At 42.8% G+C, this 23231-nt stretch overlaps 1 protein-coding gene across 4 annotated transcripts in view; it reads right to left on the bottom strand.

Annotated features, from left to right (window-relative positions):
• The window catches only part of jupb (junction plakoglobin b), a 99326-nt gene that overhangs the window by 39731 nt on the left and 36364 nt on the right, over nt 1-23231 (bottom strand). Inside the window, exon 2 of one of the 4 annotated variants that reach the window (XM_065286238.2) lies at nt 12671-12779. The exons of the other annotated variants lie outside the window; for them this stretch is intronic. The gene's annotated coding sequence lies outside the window, so the exon portion shown is untranslated. The remainder of the gene's footprint in view (nt 1-12670; nt 12780-23231) is intronic. 4 annotated transcript variants of the gene reach the window in all.

Genomic DNA, 23231 nt, shown 5'->3' with positions numbered 1-23231 from the left:
AGAACCTGGAAGTCGCCGTTTTCCACAAGATTACGGCCGTTTCAGCCCTCCCCCCTCACCTCCCTCACCAGCGGAGCCGCTAAGGGTTATACGGGGATCCCTCCCGTGGAGCGTGCTGTCGCGATGCAGCTGTGTCCGGCACACGCTCCCTCTTGGAAGGACCGCCCAACCCTCCCCTCTCGTGCCTGCAGACAGTCCTCCGGTTTAACGGGCGCTGCCCACCAGGCATGTGGAGAGGCGGCCTCAGCCCTGCACGCAATGGCGTTGCTGCAGGTTCACCAAGCCAAAGCCTTGAGGGATCTGCACGAGGGAGGACACGACTCGCCTGTCCTTTCGGAGCTCCGGGCTGCCACTGACCTGGCTCTTCGCGCTACGAAGGTGACAGCGCAGGCGATTGGTCGTGCCATGTCCACGATGGTGGTCCAGGAACGCCACTTATGGCTATGTCTGGCTGACATGTCGGAAGCAGACAAGAACAAGTTCTTGGACGCTCCAGTGTCACAGGCTGGCCTCTTCGGTGAGTCGGTGGAGTCTTTTGCCCAGCAGTTCTCCGTCGCCCAGAAGCAGACAGAGGCGATCGCACAGATCATGCCCCGGCGCAAGCGACCTGCATCTCGCCCTCCAGCGCCGGCGGGCCCGTCTGCTCCTCGCCGAGGGCGCCCTGCGGCGGCTGCCTCCGCCCCCCCCACTAGAACATCTTCCAGGCCACGGAGGGGGAACAGCCGTCGACAGCCCGCCCCGCCCGCCCCACCCGCTTCCCGTGGTAAACGGAAGACGAAGCGGCCCTGAGACGGGCGACCTGGATTGGGATGGGATCACTCTACGGGAGACGGTGATGGCATCGCTCCCTCCACCGGTAGAGGGCCGGGTGGAGAATCTTTGGTTTCCTTTTGTTTCTGTTCCGCCGGCTTTTCAGCCGGCACCCACAAAACCACAAAAAGAGTGCATTCCTATTCCTTCTCCAGGTCTTCAGAGGATCGAGAGAGATGTGAGCGGGCATTCACATGCTCTTCCTCCCTCTCCTCTATCGCCAGCTGGTGTTCTGAGGAGTTCCAGCTCTCCGCTGAGGAGACGGGACCACCAGCACCCTCCTCGGAGTCTGTGCTCTCCGCTGAGGAGACCAGACGACCGTCACCCTCAGCGGGCTCAGGTCAGTGTCACACACACACATACTGTAGATACTTATGCTGTCCCAGCAGACGTACCGGCAGTACCACCTGTCCCGCGCAGCCGCCCCACCGCGGGTACCCCGACAGTGCCGTTAATTCCCCTCGTACGGTCCCTGGGGGCGTGGCTTCAGCTTCCCAGCCCGTCTCGTTGGGTTTTACGCACTGTTCGCCTCGGCTACGAAATTCAATTCATCCGGCACACACCCAAATTCTCGGGCATTCGTTTCACCACGGTGAAAGCGTCCGATGCACACGTACTGCGTGCAGAGGTCGAAGTCCTGTTGGCGAAGGACGCGATCGAGCCGGTCCCTCCAACCGAGATGAGATCGGGCTTCTACAGCCCGTATTTTATAGTACCCAAAAAAGGCGGTGGGTTGCGACCGATCTTGGATTTGCGCGTTCTGAACAAATCTCTGCAGAAGAGGTCCTTCAGGATGATAACACCGAAGCAAATATTCAATTCAATTCGCCCCCAAGATTGGTTTGCGGCAATAGACCTGAAAGACGCGTACTTTCATGTGTCCATAATCCCTCGTCACAGACCGTTTCTCCGGTTTGCGTTCGAGGGACGGGCATACCAGTACAAAGTTTTACCGTTCGGGCTATCCCTCTCTCCCCGTGTATTCACGAAAGTAGTGGAGGCGGCGTTAAAACCCCTCAGAGAGAGCGGCGTTCGCATATTGGCTTACCTCGACGATTGGCTTATAATAGCGCATTCTCGACGGACGCTGTGCGAGCACAGAGATCTAACACTTCAACATCTCGCCCGTTTGGGTCTTCGGGTCAACTGGGAAAAGAGCAAACTCTGCCCCACGCAGAGGATCTCTTTTCTCGGGATGGAACTGGACTCGATCGATTTATCGGCGCGTTTAACAGAAGAGCGCGTCCAGTCAATTCTGACTTGCCTCGGTTCATTCCGAGGGAAGAATGCGGTCCCGCTGAAACAATTTCAGAAGCTCCTGGGGCATATGGCTGCAGCAGCGGCCGTGACACCGCTCGGACTGCTCCATATGAGACCGCTTCAGCGTTGGCTTCACGATCGAGTCCCGAGGAGAGCGTGGCGCGCCGGCATCCATCGTGTAACCATTACACCTGCGTGTCGCCTAACATTCCCCCCGTGGTCGGACCCCGCGTTTCTCAGGTCCGGTGTGTCCATGAGACAGATCGCTCGGCATGCTGTTGTACACACAGATGCGTCCGACACGGGCTGGGGTGCCACGTACGACGAGCTTACAGCTTCAGGGGTGTGGACAGCACCCCAGTTGCACTGGCATATCAATTGCCGAGAGTTGTGGGCAGTATATCTGGGACTCGTACGCTTCGCTACGGAGCTGCGAGGGAAGGATGTACTAGTACGCACCGACAACACTGCGACCGTTGCGTATATCAACCGTCAAGGCGGTTTGCGCTCCCGTCACCTGTCGCATCTCGCTCGTCATCTCCTCCTTTGGAGTCAGAAGCATCTGAGGTCCCTTCGTGCCATTCACATTCCGGGCTCGCTCAATACAGCAGCGGACGCGCTTTCTCGAGCGGCGCGCCCCGGCGAATGGCGACTCCACCCCCAGACGGTCCAGCTAATTTGGAAGAAGTTCGGTCGTGCGCAGATAGATCTGTTTGCGTCGCCGGACGATACCCACTGTCGCCTATTTTATTCACTAACCGAGGGCAGCCTCGGCGTGGACGCATTGGCACACAGCTGGCCTCGGGGGATGCGCAAATACGCATTCCCCCCAGTGAGCTTAATCGCACAGACACTGTGCAAGGTCAGGCAGGACGAGGAGAACCTTTTACTGATCGCCCCATATTGGACGAGCAAGAATTGGTTTCCAGAGTTAATGCTCCTCGCGACAGCCCCTCCCTGGCGGATTCCCCTGAGGAAGGACCTTCTTTCTCAAGGAGGGGGCACATTATGGCACCCGCGCCCCGACCTGTGGGATCTCCATGTGTGGTCGTTGAGCGCGCGCAAGGTTTAAGTGATTTACCGCAAGCGGTATCTAACACAATCAACGCGGCACGAGCTCCGTCTACGAGACGGGCTTACGCGTTTAAATGGAACCTTTTCGTCACCTGGTGCTCTTCGCAACGCGAGGACCCCAGAGAATGCCCTATTAACACCGTGCTTTTATATCTTCAACATAGGTTAGACGGTAGGCTGTCACCCTCCACCATTAAAGTTGATATCGCTGCTATTTCTGCTCATCACTCACTTATTAGCGGCAGAACAGTTGGCCAGCATGATTTGGTTGTTAGATTTCTAAGAGGCGCTCGTAGGCTAAACCCCTCGCGCCCTCCTTCTATTCCTCCCTGGGACCTGTCCATGGTGCTGAAAGCCCTGCAGGCCCCCCCGTTCGAGCCTTTGCAGTCTGTGAGTCTGAAGCTTTTATCAATGAAAGCTCTGACCCTGCTAGCATTGGCCTCGGTGAAGAGAGTAGGGGATTTACATGCATTCTCTGTTGACGACTCGTGCCTTCAGTTTGGTCCTGCTGCCTCAAGTGTAACATTGAGGCCCAGACCAGGTTACGTGCCCAAAGTTCCCACTACTCCTTTCAGAGATCAAGTGGTGAGCTTGCAAGCGCTGCCTCCGGAGGACGCAGACCCAACCATGGCTTTGTTGTGCCCCGTACGCGCACTGCGACTCTACGTGGATCGCACGCAAAGCCTCCGGACCTCAGACCAGCTCTTTGTTTGTTATGGTGGCCAGCAGAAAGGGAAAGCTGTCACTAAGCAGAGGATGTCTCATTGGATAGTTGATACTATCGCCCTGGCTTATATCTTCAGGGTATTCCTTGCCCCTTTAATTTGAGAGCGCACTCCACACGGAGCGTTGCCTCATCTTGGGCTCTAGCTCGTGGTTCCTCGCTAACAGACATCTGTAGAGCTGCTGGTTGGGCGACACCTAATACGTTCATTAGATTTTACAGTGTTCGTATCGAGCCTGTATCCTCTCGTGTTCTTTCCTCACCAGGGGGAGCACGGAGAACAGTCTCACAGGTCGGCTTGCAGCCTCCATCTGATGCTTCATAACTGTATCAGTATGGAAGGCCTTCAGAACAAAAATGCGTAATGGTTTGAATTGTTCTTCCTCCGCTGCCTTGGCAGCCTTTGTTGCGGAGCATTGGCTGTCAGCCTTCACTAGCTGCATCCTCGCGAACCTACGTGTTGGCTCGGGCTCCACATTGTGTCCCACCGGGTTCCTTTGTGAGTATTTTTCCGTGGGGTTAATCCTACTAGCCCACGTTTCCCTTAGCAGAGCACTGCTTTGCTTACACAGCCACGGCTGTCATTTTACCTCAACTACGGTTGACTTTCGCCCACCATTAACCCTTAAGACGGGTGGTGGCTTCCGCAGCGTTCCTATCCCGCTCAGGTAGGGCGCTTCCCAGTCGCTGGCACTTCTGTGGGGTTAAAGGAACATCTAGTGCCCGGCCTTCTGCCTTAAAACCTAATTCTCCTTATCCTTAAGTGGAACCGGAGGGCTTTACGCAGACACTGGAAGAGGTCAGCCCCTAGTGGCGTTTTGGTAGGGATTCCCAATTCGTCGGTCACGACGTGACGTCGTAGTGACCGACTGAAAGGGAACGTCTCGGTTACGGATGTAACCCTCGTTCCCTGAAGGAGGGAACGGAGACGTCACGTCCCGTCGCCACAGGTGCTGCCACCTGCTGTTACGGCCGGTCACACTTTCCGGCTTTCTCAGCGAAAAAGAAGCTAATTTCCTCATTTGCACCTGCTGCTTATATACGCACCTGGCGGGGCGGCGCCAGCATTATGCAAATATCTCAATGCCAAGTTCATTGGCGTTTTAGTAGTATTCGAAGCAGATTGGTCTCTCTAAGCGAGTTCCCAATTCGTCGGTCACGACGTGACGTCTCCGTTCCCTCCTTCAGGGAACGAGGGTTACATCCGTAACCGAGACGTTTTGCAGTTAAGTTTGTTAATTAAAAAATGAAATGACTAAAGTCACATTTGTGAAAATAAAGCATTTTAATTACTGACTAATAGTGTTGGGGGTAACGTATTACAAGTAGCGCGCATTACGTAATAATATTACTTTTCTGAAGTAACGGGTAAAGTAACGCATTACTTTATAAATGTACACATTATTATTTGAGTTACTTTTTAAAAAAAAGTAATGCAAGTTACTTTTCAGTTTAATTAATTCACTAAAAATAAAATAATGTATTGAATTAAACTGAACATTTTAACGTAGAATTATGCACTCTGTGCGCCTGAGCGGGGACATTTTGAGTCAGAAACGGAGATGGCAGGCCAGAGCCTCAGCAAAGTAAGAAAAAGTAATGCAAGAGTAACGCAAAAGTAACTTAAAGTAACGTAAGCATTACTTTCCATGAAAAGTAACCAAGTAACGCAATTAGTTACTTTTTTGGGGAGTAACTTAATATTGTAATGCATTACTTTTAAAAGTAACTTTCCCCAACACTGCTGACTAATAACCTTTTCATTTGCATTAAAGGTGTGTGTAGTTATTTTTGCAAGTGACTTTATTGCATATGCATTTCTAGGACTTACCCTTACAGACGCAAAATTTATGGAAGAAGATTATTTAAATCATTCAAGCAACGCGATTTACTAATGTTTGCGCGTGTGACATTACTGATATTTGCGCCATTATTTCACACCGACATTTTGTTCTTAAAATGGCTGCAGTTGTTGCTGATAAGAGAGACATCAGAGAGCGTGTGGTACGAGTCATGTTATTTTTTTATTTGCTGGAGGAATTAAAAGAGTATTCACTATGAGAAGTCACACAATATAAGGTGTTTCAAAACTTGTAAACCTTATTTTTTGTTCTCCGGTTCTTTTCAGGTTATTATGGCTTTGTTAGCTAAGATTTCACCCCGAGTTTTCAGCAAATATGTCCGTGGTGTTGAACTCAAGAGCATCAGGCGTTAGTATATTGCCCGCACCTCATTAGCTCTGCTTATTTGCGACCCTGAGCTAATTTGTGCTGCTCTTAGTAGATGTGTTGGTCATTGTTGAAATCAGCTGTTGCGCCTGTGTTATTTAATTTGCGTCTGATTAGTAAATAACCCACAGAGATTATCACTCCCATCTGCGTTTTTTTGGAATTCCGCTCTCGCTAATTTGCCCCATTTAGTACATTTGGCCCTAAATGGGTTGTCCACAAGTCTCCGTGTTATTATAAAAACATTATTTGTGTGTTACTTTTAACACAACGTGAGTTTTATTTTAACACAAAATGACACATAATGTGTTAAAAGCATAACAAAAATGATGACTTTAGGCATGACAAATAATTTTATTTTTAAACAAATAGTAATCTCTTCTGCTTATGAAAGAATACCATACAGGTTTGAAGCAACATGAGGAAACACATTTTCATTTCTGGCCAGTCTTTTCAAATCCTGGAGACAAACGCACAAGCACATCATACTGTGAGCTATGAGTATTTATAGCTAATAGCACATGTGATCTGGATGGCAGCACCGGGGAAGAAAATTATACCTGAGTGCTTTCATCTTAAAATGAGATGTCACATGGCAGGCCCCGAGTATGGTTTAAAATTCAAGAATATGAAATGTTCTCCAATTCCCATAAAACCATCACAACACTGTCACTGCATTTCTAAAGGCTCATGGACAAAGCAAAACTTTAAATGCAAAACAGAATTATGTATATTTGTGTAAAACAAAAAATATATAATATTATTATGACATTTCAAGCATGTTTTTGTCAAAAGTAAATCTGCAGCACGTCTAACAGATCCTGACAGTAAATTGTCAGTGACAGCAGGGAAATATGGTCATATTGTGCACAAGGACTGATTTAATAAAAAATGATAATCGAACAATAAATCTTTTAAAAAAACAGTAAATTCAAAGGTGATTTAAAGGTGAAGTGCGTAATTTCTGCATCACCAAAGGGAACCGCATATATAATGACTTTCCCGCAGGGTCGTTCCTAAAATTCATGGTGCCTAGCTGAGACAAAATATTTATGGGTTGGTCCCACACCCCAAGTTCCTGAATGTAGAATTTATCATAAAGGACTTTTGGGTCTTTTCTTCCATTGCCAAACTTGCTGTGTCTGGTTGGTTGGTGTGCTTCAACTAGAGGTCTTCACGAGTCCACTTAGATCCGAAAACCGGAGGTCCGACCCGAGACCCGATCGGACCCGAAAACCTGAACTCTCTCGCGTGTGTGCGTCAATGCCCTTTTCAAACCTCTCCTCTGTTTGCCAAAAGCGCTTGCGACATTGTGTGGCTGGCGGTAGGTTAATTGTCATTGAGACAGACATGTCAGTCAATGTACATTTTAGCGGTTACCTGAGAGAGAGAAAATGTGAAGGGAATGAAAGACTACAGTCTAGAGCCCGACCGATTTATCGGTTTTCCGATTTTATCAGCCGATATGAACGTTGCAGATATATCTGTATCGGCGTATAAGCTGCAGATGTGCAGCCGATCTGAATGTTTTTCCACATAAGACAAAAATGCTTTTGAATAATGTAAGTTCTTTGTTTGTCCAGCAGAGTGCGCTCTACTGTTTTGGAACTGGTAACCCAGGTCACTGCGTAGCAATACCAGCCAACCCCCCCTTTACTTCAGTCAGTGGTCTCTCAGTTGGTGTTTACACGAGAACGCTCGAGGGAGAAAACGTTAAAATATTTTATCGGATGTGCCTTTCGTTTACACTGCGACTGCATTTCTGGGGCTTAAAAATGCAAAAAAAGAGAAACCACTCTCCAGAGTGGAAGTCTTAAAAACCCTCTACCGTCGCGTTCCCTTCTTAAGGGTAAAAACGCAAAAGTCTGCGTAGGTGTTTACATCACAGGCATTCGCCAGTTCAGGAAAATAACAACAAACATGTCGGATTATTTCCATACGTCAGACCTTCAATTTGCCATAGCAGCTGTGATAAATATACAAGAGTCTTTCCATCAGTTGTACGAAATATTCACAGCTAGAGAAGGTGCATTAATGACCTCCATCAAATTGTTGATGTGCCAATTTATCGGAGGCAAACAAGATGGCGTTGGACGAGACCTGGGAGAACAAGGAAGAAGGTTGAACGCAGGCGTGCGGACTTGGTGTTGTTGTGTGTCATGCTTCACATTGACACCAAGTCGCCTGGAGTGCATACTACATCAAATATCACACACTTTTGCCGCACCAAATGCACGCAGATTTCCAGCTCAAAACGCTTGTATAAACGCGGAATAAAAAGTGATAACGCAACGCCACTTTTGAGTTTTCTTTTCAGATTGTTTCCGTGTAAACGTAGCCTTAGTTCAGGCAGCGGTCTCTTCACAACATTTTTACACCTGGTATTAATACGCATTGTAGAGTTCTATACGGGTCGGGCCGGCCCGACAAACCCGACGGGGCCCGCAGGTTCGGGTCAAAAATACAAGCAAATGAGTCGGGTCGGGATCATCGGGTCGGACCTCGGGTTTAATCTTTTAACGCTTCGTGAAAAAAATATTAATCATTAATGCTGGTCACCGTAAAGAAAGTCTGGTCTGGCTGCTGCGTGCATCACAGAGAGGGGCGGGGGATAGCAATAATCTCCGGCGCGGATCAGCAACGGATCCTGACCGGAGCTGCCGGCTTCAGAGCAGATCCGCCCCGGAGCTTATTGCCATCACTGCGTGCACGCCTGTTGTCTGGAGAAGAAGAGATGGAGAAAAGTAAACACAGATGAATTCACCGTTGCTTGCTACTGCAGGAGGAAAAGCCGCTGGCTTAAACATTAAAGCTTGATTTGAATTCCCGTCTGCTGGTCATGATAATAGCCTACGTGTATGAGAAAAATAAAGGTAGGGGGGTCGGCGGGGTCAGGCCGCGGGTCGGGTTCGGACAGATAATTCACGTTGATGTGTCGGGTTACATCGGGTCCGGGCTTTAAAAGCCACGGGCCGGGTCGGGTCGGGTTGTAATTTTCAGGCCCGTTGAGAACTCTAATGCATTGTATTATAAGTGGACGAGAGATTGTCCACTTGCAAGTTGTTAAAAAAGCAAGTGGGGGAAATGATGCGAGGCTGAGAACTGACGCATTTAAACTGACGTGCAGTCACCAGTGTTGGGGCTAGTTACTCAAAAAAGTAATATATTACGTATTACATATTACTCTCAAAAATAGTAATGCCTTACTTTACTTTATTACTCGCTGGAGAAAGTAACTAGTTATATTACTAGTTATATTACTAGTTACATTTTTTTTCTGGACAAGAATGTTTATTTGGGCAAGCCACGGCCAAGAAAATGCTGGCTTCCTTACCCGCTACCTGACGCGGGGCACAGCGTCCTAGAAACATTAAAGAGTGTGCACTTCACCATCAAGTTATTTTCCTTCCGTTGAACATAATAAAATATGACTGAATCTCCACCCGTCGAAACTAGCTTTCTGTTGCTGGGAACCTTCCTCTGAAAAAGAGCTTGCCGTTGTTGACGCTTCCATTTTCCCGATCTGTCTTTGAGTGTTGCCGCTGCCGCTCTGTGCTGCTGGCTGCCGGGTGTCGACCAATCGGTGATGGTAAATGATACCTTGTGCCAAACTTAGACCAATCACTGTTCCATTCACGCCCTCCTCCCCTTCCCTTTTGTTCTCTGTGTTTTGTGCCTTGTGTGATGAAGGTGCTACTGGCGAATGTAACTCAAGTAACTAGCTCGGGAAAACTGTAATAATATTACCATTTTCAGACGGGTAATGCCTTACACTACTAGTTACTGAAAAAAGTAATATTATTACAGTAACTAGTTACTTTGTAACTAGTTACACCCAACACTGGCAGTCACGCACTAATATTATAGTATGTGAGAATACAGCTGCTTGTGTTGTTACTGAAAATTTTCATTTTAGAGCAATTGATTAAATAGGCTTGCGCAACTTTACAACCTCGTTAAATAAAAGAGGCGGAGAAGACGCTTTAGTTTTTAAAAAAGTCTGAAGTCCGTGCCGAACACTGTGGGTTCGTGTTATAAAAACGTTAAAAAATTTGCCTACACCGTATGTTGTCAGACAAGCACGGTAAGTTCTAATTTGTGAAGTACATAACTTACTGTAAAGCTAATAAACAATGACTCCATAAGTTGCCTTTTCAATACCTCCAATATATTTTTACTCCCTACATCTGTATCGGCATCGGCCCAAAAAAAATGCATATCGGTCGGGCTCTAATACAGACTGAAGGCCAGTGGGGCAGAAAGGTGTAAAATAGCGAGCTGTGAATGGAAAACAATACAAACAAGAAAGTCTGTTTTGGACCATTGTCCTTAGAAAGGCAAGTTCTGCTCATGTCAACACAATAAATCTCTTTTCTTTACTGACACCTACTGTAGTGCTATTTACTATTTGACTTCCTGCAGAACACAACGTGTCTAATGATGATAAATGCTGCCTCAATATCTGTAAGTCTGTTTTGTTTTCTTACACCAACTCTATTGTTCTGTGGTTGACTTCTACCTTGTTCATCATGGCATAAAGGCAATTGCACAAACACACACAAAATATAGGTTTTGCTCGATGTTAAACTATGCAGCACCAGCCCACCCGTCAGCTTTTGTTTGACTTCCAGCGACATGCTGTTGTAGTTTTTGTTTACTATGCGAGTATCAGGGTGGATTTGTTTTTGGGAGACAGCCAGCTAGAGTACATAATGTGTGTGGACGCTCCTTACATGCGGTAGTGAATGTTGTTACAAAATAGGCTACTGTATGACACGAGACTTTTTAAAATAAAATAAAAACACACTTGATAAAATGTGACCATTAAAGTAATACAGGATCTAAATCAGAATCTTTAGCTACAGAAAGAATCTTTGTCCATAAAGACCCTTGAACATCTACAGACTATAAAAGCAATGATAGAAATCCTTCTTTTAAAGGTCACCTAAAATGAGAAATTCACTTTTATATGTTGCTTGAACATAATTGTGTGTGTTCACAACCAACCTGTAATGATAAAAATCTTCCACTCTTTTTTTTAAATCCTGGTAACTGTAAATCCTCAACAGTCTCAAGAGACAAGCTGCTGGTGTTTGCTGCACAAACTGACATCACTTTGCACAGGCCCCGCCCACAAATGTCTAAAGACCACATAGTTACTATTTTAAACCCTTTTTACATGAAGTATTATCGCACAATCATTATGAACAATGACGTAAGGTGATTGTCTTGTTATAAACTGTGTATGTCTTTAGTATAGATAACGTGGAGGGAAGCAGTAGCTCATTTGCATTTAAAGAGACACTTTTTTCCTGCACACCCAAAATGGGCCTTTTCAAAATGGTTTAATAAATTATCTGAAATTTGGACATAAAACTTCACGAGCATTCTGGGGAAACTTGGGACTAATCTTGAATTGAAAAACGCCATATTAGGTGACCATTAAGAGCCTTTAACTTAAAAGGTTCCTTGGGGAACCAAAATGGGTTCTTTTTTGACATCTCTTTTAGTACATCTATTTAAAAATAAAAGGGCTTGGTGGTATCAGCAGAAAAGGAAAATCATGTCAGATAAGTTATTGCATTTACTGATCAAGTTTTTCTTCTGGGTAACAATAACCAAATCTTTTGATAAGACAGTAGTTGCATACTAACTATCTTTGCCATTAGTGTAGTGCTTCTTCTAAAGTTGCTTTGAAAGTAAAGCATCTGCTAAATGCTAGTTAAAACCATGTTTACGCTCAAAAGCATCTCAGTTTGACAGAGCCGTGTTGATGGAAACATCTGTACACGCTCACATATTTTCAGTTTGAGAAATGAGAAAATCAAATTCACAACAGGAGCTTGGCGAGAGGATCTGCAAGAGATAGCAAAGCTTTGCCAGACTCCAGGAGAGAAGCTGATGATACCACGCCGGGACTTGAATTACAAAGTCACCTGCACTCCTCATCTCAGACAGTAGGTCCAGATAAACCCCAAACACGATTGGTGCTTCAAACTGAGAATTATGGCAAAAGATGAAAGATATCGGCAGCTGCCTGTAAATTTATTCCAGGAGCTGTGTTACCTGACAACATGATCAACATCTATAAAACATAATATCTACAAATGAAATGCAGAAATGTGAAGAGATTCAGTTTTAAAATTATTTGTTTTTTTTACAATTATCATTATGTGCAGGTTGTTTAATGCAGTGGTTCACAAACTTTTTCGGTTTGCGGCCCCATTTGTGTATAGTGCAGAGGTGGGTAGTAACGAATGACATTTACTTTGTAACATTTACTTGAGTAATTTTTTTGGGTAACTAGTACTTTAAGAGTAAATTTAAGGATGGGTACGTGTTTACTCTTACTCAGGTACATTTCTAGTGAAAAAACTGTACTTTTACTTCGCTACATTTGGCGGCGTTACTGCGCTACTTTCAAATGGTAATAATTAATTCATATATATATATTTTTAAAACTTTATAGGGCGTGTTCGAAAGTTTCGCGAGACAGGCTGCGTCACCCTTTAGCGAGCGACCGCGCGGTCACCCTTTAGCGCGCGCGACCGGGCGTAGATGATAGGAGACCCACCTCTGGTATAGTGCAACCTGATCTCAAGAATGTCCGCGTTATAGACGGCTTCAGCAGTATCAACATAAACACGTGGCTTTCGTGGTCATCACGTAACCTCCGGTAAACTCTGCGAAGAATAAATAACAACAAAGTCCTTTAAAAGTAGTTTATTAATATAACAAGCAAAATAAACAACACGTAGATTACATAGGAACCCAAAACATTTGTTATTTTCGATATGGTATTTGTTTAAGAGTTCAGTTTCAGCAACTAGTCAGACCAATAAACAAACAGAAACCGGAAGTTCGGACCAGACGCTTAACGCGCCACGGCACGTGCGCCCGATGAAACGGTCTAGTCACATAATATTTAGCTAATTTTTCACATACTTTATTTTCCGTGTCAGTTTCACGTTTTAGTTACTCAATTGTTTTTCCTATTTTCTTACCAATTCGGCGTGGGTTTGGGGTTAGAACGATTTTCTGTAACATTAAATGACATCCTAACCAAAACCCAACTCTCAGCCTAACGTCAGGCGACAATTGTTTAAAAGTCATGAAAAAATAAACCAATGACATCCTAACCCAAACCCCAAATCTAACACCAAACCCACATGAAAATGGTTTAAAAATAGGAAAATCAATTGAGTAACCTATACGTAAAAATGACACAGAAAAGAAAGTCTGTGGTAAAGACACAGAAAAATGCGGAGATCCGTGACAATGACACGGATAAATGAGCAAAATATTCTGTGACTATGCCACGAGATCATGTTGGTTTAGTGCATCCCCCCAATACAAATGTATGTCAAATTTTTTTTCTAAAACTTTTTTTTTCGAGGTTTAATACACAGAATTTATGATTAACATTTAGGCATTTAGACGATGCTTTTATTCAAAGCGACTTACAAAAATAAGGAAACAATCAAGCGATTCGTTATTGGTAGGCAGTACTACAAGAAGGAAAATATTTTGAAAATATGAATTTTTAGCTTTTTTAGAGTTTTTCTTATTTAGCAAAGAGATGTGACTGAATGACTCCTATATGATTCCATCCTGATAAATTAAAATATTTAAAATGTTATAAAACTGGGGCCCCCTGGCACAATCTCACAGCCCCCTAGGAGGCCAAGGCCCCAAGTTTGAGAACCGCTGGTTTAATGCATAATTGGCTTTCAAATAACTGCTAAATAACATCATCTTGGCCAACCATGACCCTGTCGCTGGTTCACCTTGTCAAAGTCGCTCACATCCTACCGCTTGCCTATACAGGATAAGTGTTTTTGCTCAAAGTGAATGTGTAAAAAGCAGGAAAAAGGGCCAAATTGTAATGGCTGATGACTGGGTCAGAGCATCTCCAAAACTGCAGCTCTTATGGGGTGTCCCGGGTCTGCAGTGGTCAGTACCTATCAAAAGTGGTCTAAGGAAGGAAAAGCGGTGAACCGGCGACAGGGTCATTGGCAGCCAAGGCTCATTGATGTACGTGGGGAGCAACGGCTGACCAGTGTGGTCCGATCATAGACTGTAAAAAAAGATGGACGACGCAACGTTGCTCCTTCCATTGTAATGAATTAAAGCCAAAAATGTCCGACCATGAGTGCTGCCATGTTACGTAAAAAAATTTCAGTTTGGAGCCAGGGCATGCGCAGAAGGAATCGTCCGTGGAGCCAGGGGTGGAGCCGTGATCCCAAACTTCCGCCCATACGCTTACGCACCCAAGTCAACCACGCCAATCATAACAACACCCCCTATTTCAAATTACTAGGTAAAATGAAACTTTACACAAAACTGAACAATTGAACAGATATCAGCGTGATAAGAACTACCTTAAAGGACCAAAACCATCTTTCGGAAAATTGTAAATATTTGTTTTATTTAGAGCCGAGTCCCGTTCGCTTGCATGAAGAGGGCGGTGTTTATGACTTGTACTGCAGCCAGCCACCAGGGGGCGATCAAATAGCTAGCGGCTTCACTTTTCAAGATGTATGAGGCACACCCGGGTCTGATATTGCGAATGCTGGTTCTGATAGGAAGGTCTAGTTGAGTCCATGCTTTGACGGGTCAGGGCTGTTTTGGTGGCAAAAGGGGGGACTTAGACAATATTAGGCAGGTGGTCATAATGTTATGGCTGATCGGTCTACAAAGTAAGGATATTGAAATGTCTACAAGCCTACATGTCTACATGACTCTTACTTTGCACTTTTCTTATTAATATGAAAGACAAAATTATCTATGTGTGAAAGAGATGTTTGCTGTTTAAAAAGGGTATAAAGTTGCTGTTTAAAGTTTAGAAAACACTGCATAAGATTAACGCTGCAAGGTTGAAATGTTCAGCTCGGTAATCAACACTCCTAATTTTAACACCCTTTTCTTTTAATCTAGTCAAAGTACTGAAGGTGGTATATCAGTTTTAATTAGTCACATAAAGTAACAAAGAACTTTCTAGAGGACTGATAGGATCTCAACCAATTAAGAGCTGAATGCCTAAGAGGCACGTCCACTTCTGTAGATCTCAGATCATTAACAACTTTAACTACGCCTTTTATACCGCTGAGGTCTTCAACCGAAACTACATTTGCATTTATTTAATAATTTTCTTGCAGTAAATGTCATTAAACTTATGAGTGTTGTTCCAACTAAGAGCACATTTATGGCCCGGGGCTTACTTTTTATTATATCAATATTCATTCATTTGTTTGGTTATATGAAGGTTATACCAAGTCAGTCGTGACAATTAATTTTTGCTACTTTTCAAATAGCTTGAGGTATATTTTTTACCCTTGTCCCAGCAAAATCCATAATAAACATATTTTATCTAATAAACCTTTTCAATATTTAAAGTGCACCTATTTCGTTATTTTGTGAATTTGGTATAATAGAATGTGTTCGCGTGGTTTATGGTTCAAAAATCACATTATTTTCCACATACTGTACATTTTTTAGCTCCAGATATCCTGCTTTGCTCAAATGCATTGATTTTTTACAAAACACATAGATTTGAAAAGCGCTGTCCTTGATTGGCCAGCTAATCGGTATGTTGTGATCAGTGTTGGGCAAGTAACTAAAAATGAGTAATTAGTTACAGTTACTACACTGTAAAAAATACTTAGTTGCCTTCAAATTTTTTGTTGAATCAACTCGGATTTCAACTTACTATTATTTTATTTATCTTGACTAGAGATGAGTTGTTATAACTACAGGTAAGTTGTTATAACTTATAAAACTAAGTTGACTTTCTCAACTATATTTTATAAGTTGTGACAAACCCTTTCTGTTAAGGCAGCAAAGTTTTTTTTAAAGTGTAGTTACTTATTTTAAAAGTAATTGATTTACACTACCAGTTACTGTATATCAAAAGTAATAAGTTACTCGGGAAAGTAACTTTAAAGTTACTTTTATGTCTACTTTTAAAATGTAAATATGAAAAGTACTGAACAGTCAAACACAACATTTTTTATACTTTACATTATTATTAAAATTATTATTATTATTAAAATGATAGGCTGTGGGCCACAGTGGGCCTCATGCTGCCTTTACACCAGCCGCGTTAGGGGCGGCAAAAACACGCTATTCGCGCGTAGTTGGACGCTCGAACATTTGAGTTCTTTGCATTGACCTAACATGTAAATCACCTGCTTGCCACCTCTACCGCACCTGGTGTAAACGCATTTTGTTAGTTTGGTTATGTACTGCATTATTTTAGTAAAGTGAATGTGTTAGCATTTAGCCTAGCCCCATTCATTCCTATGGTACCAAAAAATATATATATTTTGTGGCACCATACTTACGTGTATAACTCCTCATGTAACAGTCTTTAAATAGGGAAAACACGGAAGTGTTTGGTGGCTTCCCTGTTTGGTACCATAGAAATGAATGGGGCTAGGCTAAATGCTAACACATTCACAACGCGCTGTACAGTGCACCCATTGAAAAATTAATTAGTTTAAGTTGAGGAAATAACATAGTTTAATATGGCAAAAGGGTAGACTATTCCTTTAATATGTAAGCTTACTTTATTTATGTATACCATTTAGACCATTTAGACAAATATTCTTTATGTTTACATTGAAAATATATAATATGTGAAAATTGTGTACTGTCTCTTTAAAGGACAAGTTCGGTATTTTACACTTAAAGCCCTGTTTTCAGATTGTTTATGGTGAAATAGAATGGTTTTGACTGAAATGTCAACATATGCGGCTGCCCTGAGATTTTTCGCGTGTTTGTGTTTCACCTCACACCTCTACAATGGGTTTAATGGTGCACTGAAACAATCCTTCCTAAAATGCATTAAACTTTCGTTTACAAAGACGTGAAACTCACCAAGTGGTTAGGGGTGTTCACTGATATGCTCACACAAAAATCGCTGCAAAAGATGCTTTCCAACAGCTGTTTTACATTCGTTGTTAAGTTGTGGACCTATTTTTCCAAACGCCTCACACCCGTACATTCTTCCGCTGAGAGCTTGAATAATAGACACTCCAGCCCAGGTGGTGGCGGTTATCCGCCTTTGCCAATTGCAAGAATAGAAACAAAGTTCCCGGCGCGGAGTAATACCGTACCTCACAGCACATCTAATACAAGTCAATGGAGTTGGCAAAAACTACGATAAAACCTATTGGAATGCGTCTTTTACAGCGATTTTTGTGTGAGCATATCAGTGAACACCCCTGACCACTCGGTGAGTTTCACGTCTTTGTAAACGAAAGTTTAATGCATTTTAGGAAGGATTGTTCCAGTGCACCTATCAACCCATTATACAGGTGGAAGGCGAAACACAAACACGCGAAAATTCTCAGGGCAGCCGCAAATGTCGAAATTTCAGTCAAAACCGTTCTATTTCAACATAAACAATCTGAAAACAGGGCTTTAAGTGTAAAATACCGAACTTGTCCTTTAAGAATTTGGGAACTGTGAAGCTTGCAGGTAGTGCGCTCTTTTGAAGTGGCGTTAATTCGGAAACAAACTTACACACCCAAAAATATATAAAATCATGAATCGAGACCATATTTGCTCTTTAATGCATGAAAATGAGAGAGAGAGAGAGAGAGAGAGAGAGAGAGAGAGAGAGAGAGAGAGAGAGAGAGAGAGAGAGTAGCACTATCTCACTCGCGCACATTTCTTTTGATGTATTGATGTATTTTTTGTCGACTGTCTCTTGGAAGTGTGTCCCCGCCAATTTATCGAGTACTCCACACAATAAAAACGTAATCATCCTTTGGAAGTAAGAATAACACTAATTTGCTTTCACAGCCCCGAACTTGGCGTCTTCTCAACATGACGTAAACCAGCTGAAGTATTTGAGGACGGTGTGAACACCCATTTGCAGGCATCATGCTAATGTGTTAAATAGTGAGATCTGTAAAAGATTTAAAACTCATTACGGCAATTTTAGAGTCAATTCTTTCTTTTGATAGCAATAACTTTATTTATTCATAACTTCACAGCCTGTTTATATTGATGGATTACACTGCAATAAAGGTCATTTTAGAAAATCGATCCGAGGGGGCAAGAATTTTCCTTAAAAATGGTGTAAGATGGCCTATAATTACTGTGTATCATATTATGTACAAATATTTCCTTAAAAGCATTCAAAGCAGCTTCCTCTAATTTGAGATGTCTGCACAGAAAGGCTAATTTGCATAATTATAAAGAGCTTGGTTTATGAACAGCTTTATATCTCTAAAGTAAGCTGTAAACTTAATGGGTTCTAATTAAAATGGTTTTGAGGTTTGGGGAATATCCACGTATACATCCATCTATAAAAACCATGCACCACATTACAAAGATCATCTAAATGTTACATTAACTTCCTTTATGCGAAACAATGTATGTAATCTACTGAATTTATGCAGCAATGCACATATTAAGCAAATGGACATCATGTGCCTTAACCAAAATAGAGAGTTTATAAATGTTTGACCATAACATGTGTATAAGATTCATGTACTGTAGTGTAACTTCAGCCATGTTGACAGATTACGTCTTAGCATACATTAAGTACGGGATACATCCAACCTGTAAAATCATTACCTTATCACACTGTGCGACACAGAGCATTTAAACTTGGGTACGACAAGCACATACACTGTCCGATTGTAACACCTATTGAATCATAGGCTTTGACAACAATGACTCACGTTAGTGCAACGTCATCAGCATGCACTTCTGATAAATAAATACCAGTACGCAGGTCGTAGCAGCAAACACGTGCTGAATTTCTGACACTGTCAAAAACTATCGTATAGGTTGTTTTTGGTCACAAGACCGGGAAAACGTCTGCCTTTAAACATCTTTCACTGCACAACAGAGGACCACCGATAAAGAGCCATGATCACAGATATCGCAACGTTTGTTTTACGATGGCAATCTTTAATTTCGGACAGCCAAAAATCAGGCAGTGTATCCCAGGCTTTAGGCATTCAACAGCAAACTATATACATGTAGCTCTGGGGCTCTATTTTAACAATCTGAAACGCAAGTACGAAGCGCAAAGCGCAAGTGAGTTTGTGGGCGGATCTTGGGCCCTGTTGCTATTTTCCCGGCGTGAGAAATAACTCTTGCGCCGGGCGCAAATCAATAAGAGGTTGGTCTGAAGTAGGTTCATTATTCATAGGTGTGGTTTGGGCGTAACGTTAAATGAACCAATCAGAACGCTATCCAACATTCCCTTTAAACGCAAGGGCGCAAGTTCCATGGCGGGTTGCTATTATTATGACTGATTTACCAGGCACATGCCAGGAGCGGTTCACAGCCGAGGAGACCGACGTTCTTGTAAGAGCAGTCAAAGACAGAGAAGTTGTTTTGTATGGGGATGGGAGAAATCCGCCCAAATCAGCGTACGTTAAACAGGCGTGAGAGGAAATAGCCACAGTCACATCAGCTGGCATCCCCATCGTTGCGCCAAGCACTACAATGATGTCAGGAGACGGGGGAATCCCAAGCTTGCCAGCATAAATCGGGCACGCCGTGTAACGGGAGGTGGATCTGCCTCTAGACAGATCTGCGTCCACCCTCACCGCTGAAAGGGTTTGGGGGCTTTAAAATCGGACCCAAGAAACGCAAGCAAGGTCCAACCCCAAAGTACTCTTACAAATCAAGTTCATATACAATAAGGTTTCTTATGAAAACATTTTAATTATTATTTACATAAAATAAACATAATACAGCCACACAACAAACGTATGAAAATATTTTAATCGTTATTTGCATGAGAATTTTTTAACGCAGCCACACAATAAATAAAAACTATCACCACAATGCTCACCACTAATACACCCTTATCTCGTGTATTAATATTTTTAAGTGTAACAATTTATGATTTGCAAAAATAACTGTTGCATCTGTGTAGATTAGATAAGCAAAGTGTGTGCGCGTTGTGCACGCTATACATTATGGTCAAGCATGCGCCCTTAAAATAGCATAATGAACAACGCGCAACGCGCCACTGACTTTAAACTTTTTTTTTCTGGTCAGTGGCGCAATTGTTTTTTGAAACTGCAAAATAGCACCAGGGATGGTTTGCGCCGGAACACGCCTCCTTTTTTGTGCTGAACCGCCCAGGGAGCGCAAGTTCATTCCCTAGTTTGCCGACGTGCGTCTGTGGAGGGAAAAACACGCTGTGCGCCGGTGCAAAATACGAATGATACATGCGTCACTGACAAAGTCAATTGCGCTGGGTGCAAGATAGGGCCCCTTGTGTTTTATCAATCATCTCAGTTTGTCTCATATCAGATGAACTAAAAACCCTGCTTCCTGTTCTGATGTTAGAGGTGAAGATATCTGGAAATCTAAGGATGGCGATAAACTAACAGGTCTGGACTGAGATGCCTGAGATATCAGAGTCTTGGCTGAATGACCTTTGAACGAACAGCACATGAAGTGAGAGAGACCCACAAGGAGAAAGCAAGGTTAAAACTCATACAAACAGGCACAAGAGCAGATCATGAGAAGTAAATACCCATAAGCAAGACGTGATCAGTAGTTTTGTCTTGGTTTTCAGTAAAAGTGTTTTTAAAATGACATCATTCAAAATAAGGTCAGATAAATGAAAAGCAAATAATAATAAGGCCTGTTTTTAGAAAACAAACCTTAAATGTTTTACCTATTTGTTTATAGGGCATCTATTTCATTGTTAAAATCAACGTTATTTTGTGTATTTGGTATAATACAATGTGTTTGCGTGGTTTATGGTTAAAAAACACATTATTTTCCACATACCGTACATTTTTTTTAGCTCCAGATATCCCTCTCTTCTTGAAACGCATAGATTTTCTACAAAAATCATTGATCTGAAAAGCTCATTTTCCCTGATTGGCCAGCTAATCTGTACATTGTGATTGGCCTTAATAGCTCTGATGTCAGCTGGAAATGTGACGCTCCTTACCATGTTTAAAAGATTTGGTTACAATGCAATGCAAACAGGAGTTAACTTACAGGCTGTGAGTCCAAGCGGGATGAATTATGATAATGTCGGTCTTGTGTACATCACCAATCCCAGGAAGTTAACTGTTGCCTACAATCTGTGTGTTTGTTGTAGTCCAAGAAAAGAGTTTTGCGTTGGAGACGATAACTCGCATCATCATTTAGTTTGGGGTTTGTACTAGGGGTGTTCTCGGGTCCCACGAAATGTACCCAACCCGAAATGACCCGAATCACTTTATACCTGAACCCGACGTCCATTAATCTTTTTTTTTTTAAAGAAAGACCCGATCCGAGACAAACCCGAGAAAATTAGACCCAACCTCCCGAACCAGTGGCATTTTTTTACCCGACTGGACCTGAATGTAAACAGCACCGACGTGTGCAGTCTGCAGCCCCCGCATGCAGCAGTCAGACAGAAAGAAATCCCGCTGGTCTCCCAACCATTTTGGCGAGCTGCCCCATTTGTTTGAAGATGACCACCATGTAACCGCTAAACTGTACACTGACTGACTCAACGTCTGTCTCAACGAAAATTAACCTATCGCCAGACACACAATGTCGCAAGTGCTCTGTACAAACAAAGGAGAGGTTTGAAAAGGACATTGACGTACACATGCGAGAGAGTTTGGGTTTTCCGGTCCGTTCATCAAAAACACATTAATTTTTAATTACCCAGGACCTGATGCCGCTAATATTATACCTGACCCCTGTCCGAGGCACACGTGAAACTTTTAGACCCAATCTGGTCTCGGGTCGGACCTTGGGTTTTCGTATCTAAGTGGACCTGTGAAGATCTCTAGTTTGTACCTTCTCCATATCGTTAACGTACTAATACACACTTACACACCAAAGGAAATTAAAAGACATGAATCGAACCATAGGTGCCCTTTAATTCTTAAAAATCCAAAGACAATAGCAGAAAAAATTAATAAACAAATAAATATATTAACATACAGCTAATATAAATGTTATACATTTTTACTTTATATATATATATATATATATATATATATATATATATATATATATATATATATATATATATATATATATAGATATATAGATATATATATAGATATATAGATATATAGATATATAGATATATATATATAAAGATATATATTAATATATCATATAATGCTAAGGCAGCAGTTTCAACTATTTGGTCAGCCGAACCCCCTTTTTATTTACTTAAAGCAGGGATGGGCAACTGGCGGCCCGAGGGCTGCACACGGCCCGGGTATATTCTAATACGGCCCGCTGTACCATATTATACTTAATCAAATACTTTTAAAATGATGATTTTTGTATTAGGACGTAAATACTCCCAACCAGGAGGGGGCGCTAGGTCCCGCGGATCCTCACAGTAAGCATAGTCCCGTGTTTGGGCTTATGTGAAGAAGAGGTCTTCACGGAGTCCGAAAACCCGAGTTCCGACCCAAGACCCGATCAGGTTCGGGTCTAAAAGTTTCACGCATGCCTCGGACACGGATCGGGTACAATAATCCGATCTCGGGTTATTTAAAATGAATGTGTTTTTGCTGAACGGACCCGAGAAGCCCTGAACTCTGGCATGTGTGTCAATGTCCTTTTTCAAACCTCTCCTCTTTTTGCAAGAGCGCTTGCCACATTGTGTGGCTGGCGATAGGTTAATTTTCTTTCAGACAGATATTTTTAAATGTAAATTTTAGCGGTTACCTTGGTGTCATCGTCATATAAACAAATGGAGCAGCTCGCCAAATTTGTTGCGAGGCCACCGGGGCTGCAGACTGCACACACGTCAGTTTACATTCGGGTCCAGTCGGGTTAAAACCAATGCCACTGGTTTGGGTGACGGGTCGTGCTCGGGCCAGAATTGCTCTCAGATTTGAAAGGGGTAAAATACATTGTTATTAACATTTTTTATATATATTTTGTTTTGAATTTATGTTTTATTTATTTCAAATAATTTTGTTCTCTAAGGGCGGGATGAGAAACTATTCTATACTAATTTAAAAGTGCCTTGCTTGTTACAGATGTTAAAGCAATGCAGTTAAGATGTTTTATCTGAAATGCTTGTCCACTGAAAATAAAGTTATGATTTACAATTAGCATAATTGCTAAGTTTTATAGTTAAAATCTTTAAAGAGAGGTTAATTGTATATTTTGGTTTCTTA

The sequence above is a fragment of the Paramisgurnus dabryanus genome, chromosome 19 (assembly GCF_030506205.2).
Source record: "Paramisgurnus dabryanus chromosome 19, PD_genome_1.1, whole genome shotgun sequence".
In the NCBI taxonomy this organism is placed as follows: domain Eukaryota; kingdom Metazoa; phylum Chordata; class Actinopteri; order Cypriniformes; family Cobitidae; genus Paramisgurnus; species Paramisgurnus dabryanus.
The sequence above is the reverse complement of the archived record's forward strand: the minus strand, read 5'-3'. Positions and strand labels throughout refer to the sequence as shown.